General features: G+C 32.8%; 1 protein-coding gene across 1 annotated transcript in view; it reads right to left on the reverse strand.

The window, feature by feature from the left end:
- The window catches only part of LOC124364460 (BTB/POZ domain-containing protein 3-like), a 40,738-nt gene extending 37,603 nt beyond the window's left edge, over positions 1-3,135 (reverse strand). Inside the window, exon 1 of the mRNA XM_046819965.1 lies at positions 3,040-3,135. The gene's annotated coding sequence lies outside the window, so the exon portion shown is untranslated. The remainder of the gene's footprint in view (positions 1-3,039) is intronic.
- Between the last annotated feature and the right edge of the window lie 1,918 nt (positions 3,136-5,053).

Consider the following 5,053-nt stretch of genomic DNA (forward strand, 5'->3'; position numbering starts at 1 on the left):
GTTTAATGAATGTATTAATAGTGGAACTTTTCCTGATATATTTCAGTCTAGTAAGGTTATTCCTGATCATAAAAAAGATCCTATGAACAAGCATTGCAACTATAGACCTATTTCTATTATTCCAGCTGTGTCGAAGGTCTTTGAGCGGTTGGTACTTGGGCAGATTGTGGATTATTTAGAGTCAAATAAGTTGTTCAGTGACTATCAGTTTGGTTTCCGTTCTAATTGCAGTACCATTAAAGCGGTATAGGCTCTTGTAAGTGCTTGTTTTGATGGCCTTGAACAAAAAAATGTTGTTAATTTTAGAAGTTACTACCTTTCAAAGGCCTTTGATACTGTTGAACATAGTATTCTAGTTAATAAACTGAAATTTTATGGTTTTAATCAATTAGCTTTAGATCTTTTGAATTCTTATCTGACAAATAGGTCACAACGTGTATATTTAAATGGCTCATATTCAGTAACAAAACCTGTTAACTTTGGAATGCCGCAAGGCTCAATACTGGCACGAACATTATTTATTCTTTATATAAATGACCTCCCAGGAAATCTAAATGACAGCTGTGTAAATACTTATCTCTTTGCAGATGACTTGGGGCTATTGGTTAGTGCTGAATCAGCCTTGGACAGTGTAAATAAACGTAGCGATAAGAATTCTACTGTCTTGGATTGGTGTTCTGCAAATAAACTTTGCATAAACATTGAAAAAGTTCAAGACCTACCTCTCAATTTGTACAGTAAAAGTAGCGATAATAGTATTAAGTTTCTTGGAATACATATTCAGTCGAATCTCAAGTGGCATGATCATATTAACTATATAGCCTCTCGAGATGCTAAAGGTGTTTTCTTAATTACGGCATTAAAGGGTACAATTTCAACTTATTATCTATTGTTTGTATACCTACTATGCTTATGTTCATAGCTTTATCACTTATGGAATCACCTTATGGGGCAATACACAGTATGCAACGAAACTTTTTATTCTGCAAAAAAGGGCTGTTAGATTGATTGCTGGTGTACCTAACAGAGATCACTGTAAAGCTTGGTTTGCAAAGTTTAATATTCTAACCCTACCATCTGTTTATGTATTAAGTGTTTTGATGTATGTTAAAGATAACTTGAATGACCTTGTTAGCCTTTGTATTAACCATAACTATTTTACAAGAAATAGGAATGATCTGTTGCTGGTGAAGTGTAAATACACAAGCACGCAAAGTAGCTTCAGGTATCTGGGAATCAAATTGTGCAATGCTTTACCTGAACATATAAAAAAATTATCTAGGCCTAGGTTTGAAACCTCCATAAAAAACATGTTGCTTAAGAAGTGTATATATATATATATATATATATATATATATATATATATATATATTGTAAATGAATTTTACAATGCTAGTAATAGTACAGTATGCTTCTTTAACTTGTTTCACATGTTATAACTTGTTGACGTTGTTATACACTATTGTAGTGTTCTGACAATAAATTATTTGATTTGATTTGTTTTACTTTTGGAGGCCTTTTCTTACTGTTATAATTAATATTACTATCCTATTCACTTCTTATACACTTCCCATTTGAAAATCAATAGAAAATGCAAAATGGTAGTTCGTGTTCCAAAACCCAATATTTACTGACAAAGCAAGTTGAAAGGGTAGAATACAATAAATGGACCTGATTTTCATATTGATAATAATAATAAAACAAACATAAATTTAACATAAAATTTACACAGGTATATAGCTTGACGTACGTAATACAAATATACAAAAACCAAGACAGGTTATGCCACATAAAACTTAACAGTGTTTACTAGGTAATTAAAAACTTTGTATAAATAAAAACAGTACAATTATAAATACTTTTAAAATGGTTAAAACTTTAAAATATAATTAAAAGCTTAAAATATGTCAGCCCCTAATATTTTGCCACGCCATAGAAGGCTCCCCTTGTTAAGTTTTTTTTTTTTTAATTACTTTTTAAACTGTTTTCCTGCTATTCTTAACACATCCCTCCCCCCTGTGTTGTAACCATGCATACCCCTGCCAGGGCCCAGGTGTGGTTTTACAGTTGTGCCGACAGTACACGACGGTCTCATGTTGAGAGGGATGCGAGCGTCAGCAATTCAAGCCTTCTAAAACTCTCCCTAAAAGACTCTCTGTAACTAAGTTTTACAATTTATTCTGAATGCTCTTTCTTGCTACACTCTTCTTTTTAGTGTTAAATTTATGTTTTTAAAATTGTAATAAGCAAGATTCTTCTTGTTATGGTAATTTATTATCTCTTATTGTGTACGATTTTTTCGTATCGAAGTTGGATAATATAGCGAACAATTCGTTAAAACAACCGAATAACGAGGCAGCTTATCACTTTGTTGGAATTGTGTAAAGAAAAGATATTTACCATCAATATTAAACATCATGTTGAACTCAAAGACGAAACAAACAAATTCTATAGCCTAGCTTAGGGTAATCAACAACAGGTGAAAATAGAGTGGAAGAGATAAACTCTATACAGATATCATATCTGCCTTAAGTAATTAATTGTCTGTATTTTACACTGACTCAATGGTGTAATTGTTGATAACTTGGAGTGAAAGATATAAACTCTAAACAGACATCATTGTCTGCCTGAAGTGATTGTCTGTATTTTACACTAACTCAATTGTGTAACTGTTGATAACTTGGTTGACAAACCTTAAAGGAACCTCTCTTTCAACTTAAGCCATTAAGTTATAATACATTTACTTTGTGACTGATTAAAATTGTTGAATTTATTGTTTAACGTTGATATACTTTTCTGAAATATAATTTTTATAGAAATCTCGTTTAGAGAGAGATTAAATCGTTTTCAACCTGTTCTGCTTAATCTGTGCTGTTTTCCCGTCTGAAAGACGAAGCCTAACCATGAAGGAAAAGTTCCCGTTTTATATAAATTAACGTTTTAAAACTCGCTGGAATAAAGACTTTAAATTGCCTTTACAAATACAAATTTCTAAAGGTATTATACAGTACTTCTATTATAACTTGTTTAATTACTTACGCTGTCCAAAATAATCTTACAAATTACAACAACATAAACAAAACAAAAATATCAAGATAATGGCAATAACCTTCCTTGGCCCCTATCTTGGCCTTGAATTGCAGCTGGGGAAAGGCAGAGCTCCTGAATATAAAACTGTCAACTTGATATTTTTGTTATACTGCCTTCTGAGCAATTATCATTATGTTCTGTAATACCCACAGCGAAGGGCAAAATATGACTGGTACAAGTAACTAAAATCAACTTAGGGTTTATTGAACTTTTTCATCGTAAAAATTAATGGTCGCTGATAAATTGCTTAACCAGTTAGTGGTAGTACGAATTTTCAGAAAGGTTATAAAACATTACTATATATATATATATATATATATATATATATATATATATATATATATATATATATATATATATATATATATATATATATATATATATAAAACTGTGATACCCTGTTACTCTTAACACATTCCTCCCCGTGTTGTACCCATGCACGTCCCTGCCAAGTATGGTTTTACAGTTGTAGTTGTGCCGACAGTACGAGGCAGTTTCGTACGTGAAAAGGGATGGGAGCGTCAGCAATTCCTGCCTTCTAAAACTCTCCTTAAGAGACTCTCTGTAACTAAGTTTTAAAATTTATTCTGAATGCTCTTTCTTGCAACACGAAACATCTGTACAAATTGTTATGTGAACAACAACCCAACACGGTAATACTACAAGACATGTCAACATTGGTATATAAGGCCACAAATAGACATTTTTAATGTATCGTCATCACAAAATGTCACTAAGTGTCTCATGCCAAAGATACCTGAGAATATTTTCCCACAAATAGCATCGATATGAGTGTACCATGTTAGCATTCTATAAAATATGCATTCCCAGGAATTTGATCTCATTGACCTATATTGACATATAAGTATATACAGTAATAATAAATTAACATAAATAATCCCATTTAGACTAGATTTCTTTACTAATTAATTGTGTATTAATTTTTCAGTGTGAAAATAAAACGACACATCAATTACATTTAAACGACAAAATAACTGTGGCTTCATGAGTGTTATGAATTTCATTTCAAGCCCAAGTCAAAACGAAAAAGTTTCCTTGCAGTAGTTCACGAGATTAGATTGAAATTCTCGTTGCTCTATGTTCAAGATTAAACGTAACCTCTACAAAACTCTAAACAGCAGCCATATAGAGGTGGGCCAAACGGCTACTTGGCTGTAACCGCTACATCGGCTCCAGCTACTTTGAAGTAGCGGTTACAAGTAGCCGCTTCGGCTACTCTAGATTTCGGAGCTGAAATCCTTGTTTATTGTAGCGATTACTTGTAGCCATGTAGCAGTAGCAGTAACTGTAACTATGTTCAGTTTGGTTTTTGTTAATGGAATAACTACATTAACAAATATTGCTTGAAATTTAATTTTTTGTAACGTTCAAGTTGAGTTTATGGTTATTATAGCTCGCCAAACTTAAAATCTTGGCGTTGAGCTATTGTACTGTTAATTAAATAATAAATTTTACTTTTACACTCAAACAGTACACTATTTTTAAGTTATGTGTTAGGTTTTTCAGAAGCTTAAATATTGCATACTAACCTACCTCAGTATTAACTAAAGTTAGGAATCGGCAGTAAGGATAGCGTCAATATAATATTTCAATTGACCGTAATTTAAATAACTTTAGTCAGTCCACAAACACAGATCAACAACAAAACTTCAATATGAAGCCGATTTGGTTTGTTTACTTTTGTTTACTACTGAGTTTGTAGCTTTTGCCACCATGCGCGCCAGTGTCGTACTGCTTTGTCACATGTCACCACTGCAGCAGTAGCAGGGAGCGCGCTAGTAGCTGTAACCGCTTCATGGCCCGATCCGAAGCGGCTACTTTCGCACCAGTCGAGTAGCGGTTACAAAGTAGCGGTTCCAGCTACTTGAAGCCATCTCTACAGCCATAGCATACATAAATGAAATCAACAATAACAGTATTAGTTATTCCGATAGAGGTTAAG

The sequence above is a fragment of the Homalodisca vitripennis genome, chromosome 6 (assembly GCF_021130785.1).
Source record: "Homalodisca vitripennis isolate AUS2020 chromosome 6, UT_GWSS_2.1, whole genome shotgun sequence".
NCBI classification, from domain to species: domain Eukaryota; kingdom Metazoa; phylum Arthropoda; class Insecta; order Hemiptera; family Cicadellidae; genus Homalodisca; species Homalodisca vitripennis.